This window comes from Capsicum annuum, unplaced genomic scaffold, assembly GCF_002878395.1.
Source record: "Capsicum annuum cultivar UCD-10X-F1 unplaced genomic scaffold, UCD10Xv1.1 ctg54631, whole genome shotgun sequence".
Taxonomy (NCBI): domain Eukaryota; kingdom Viridiplantae; phylum Streptophyta; class Magnoliopsida; order Solanales; family Solanaceae; genus Capsicum; species Capsicum annuum.
Genome location: NW_025862852.1, coordinates 1142 through 3276, shown reverse-complemented (window position 1 = coordinate 3276; position 2135 = coordinate 1142). Strand labels below are relative to the sequence as shown.

The window sequence follows — 2135 nt, the reverse complement described above, 5'->3', positions numbered from 1 at the left end:
TTGATGGGCGATTAAAAATTAATGTGATACTAATTGAGGCATTTAACGCGCTACTATCTCCATTTACACATTTTGCAGACTGATTCCGTTAAGCAATTAATGCATGATCATCCATATAAAATTCACTACAGAGATATCATTGTATCCTCTGTAGTTTGGCTGTTAGACTTCGCCCCTAGTTTTGATGGTCGGAATGTCGGGAAAGGAAGATGCCTCAGCTGGCGGAGCTGATGGCTCTCAGGAGCCATGCCAACTTGTAAATAGTGGGAGAATGTGCTGTCGGTCAGCATCTTGGTTGTCTTCAAGGACTTCACTGCCTCTGCTTAATCCAGATATCGAACAAGATGGGTTGGAATCAAATGGAGGTAATAGTTCTCATGGTCGGAGGCCTTTAGCCCCTCGGTCGCAACAGAGTTTTAAGGCTAGGCAGCGTCTTCCACTGTTGCAGCCATTGGCAATTGCTCAAAGAAGTCTAGATGAGTGGCCGAGATCAGGATCTGATGATATTGGAGAGTGGCCACTTCCTTCTACCCCCAATGGGAGGGATACGAATAGCAACAGTGAAAGGCTTAACCTGGATCTGTCGAACATACTTAAAAATCCAGAGATTAATGCCAGGCTTGTGAGAAGAGAAAAGATTGCTTTCTTCGATAAAGAGTGTTCAAAAGTGGCTGAACATGTCTTTCTTGGTGGGGATGCAGTTGCAAAAGATAAGGATATACTAAAGCAAAATGGGATTACTCATGTTCTTAACTGTGTGGGTTTTGTATGCCCCGAGTATTTCAAGTGTGATTTCGTATATTGGACTTTGTGGTTGCAGGATATCCCGTCAGAAGATATTACTAGCATTCTCTATGATGTTTTTGACTACTTTGAAGATGTCAGGGAGCAACATGGAAGGGTTTTTGTACATTGCTACCAAGGGGTCTCTCGGTCAACCTCGTTGGTTATCCGTTATCTTATGTGGAGAGAAGGACAAAGTTTTGATGATGCATTTGAGTACGTAAAGTCAGCAAGGGGCATCGCAGATCCAAATATTGGTTTTTCTTGTCAGTTGTTACAATGCCAAAAAAAGGTTCATGCTTTCCCTTTGAGTCCAAGTTCATTATTAAGGATGTATAGAGTCGCACCTCATTCACCATACGATCCTTTGCATCTCATTCCGAAAATGTTAAATGATCCTTCTCCGTAGCATTAGATTCCAGAGGTGCATTTATTATACATATACCCTCATCAATATATGTTTGGATTGATAAAAAGAGTGAAGCAATCATGGAAAGAGATGCCAGAGGGGCTGTGATACGATAAAAACTTGGAAGACCTGAAATCAGTCAAAAGATAGTCCACAAACACACTCCAAAACAGTCCACGAATAACTAAGATCCTTGGACCGATTGGAGACCTCTCTCGGATTCACAAATACAACAAGAATAAAAGGTGAACAAGGTGTATTTGACACCAAAACAGCAACAATACGTGAAGAACAAGATGAGCACAAAGTCACAAGATTCGGATTTAACAATAACAACAAGAACACAAGATTACAACACAAACACTAAACACGATTACAAGAAAGTAAAGGGATAGATAGATAGAACACATGAAGGTATAATCTCAAGAACCCAAGAATGGACACTCTTGGACCCTTAACACTAGACACAACAATAAACCTATCTCTTACGTGACACAAGATCGGATTGCACCTCTCTAGCATCAATATTTCCAAGCAAGCAACAACAAAAAAGAATCCACCCTATTGTGGTATCCTAGTTTCGGTTTTGGTGCCTCAAGGAGAGAGGACTTGTGTTCTTTGGTCTTTCAAGACTCACAAATATCATCAAAAACTAAGTAAATATCCCTAACATGTTACTTATATAATACAAAACAAATAGAAGTTAAAATGACCAAAAAGGCCCTTCAAGAATGGGCACCCATTTAGTGTAATTTATGGGCTGATTTGGGTGCATTTTGGGCCTCTTTTACACTTCAATTGCACATGCCAAGGCTCGGGTCCAACATGCACTCTCCTAAGTCCGTAACCGTGATTATTCCCGTATCATCCTCTCCATCTTGAGAGGAATTTTTCCACAAATTCACGGCTTCAGCTCGTTCAATTGGTCATGTCAAAGGAAACC

General features: G+C 40.8%; 1 pseudogene; it reads left to right on the top strand.

The window, feature by feature from the left end:
* Nucleotides 1-193: 193 nt before the first annotated feature.
* On the top strand, nucleotides 194-1308 carry LOC124893145 (annotated as a pseudogene).
* The last annotated feature ends 827 nt before the right edge of the window (nucleotides 1309-2135 follow it).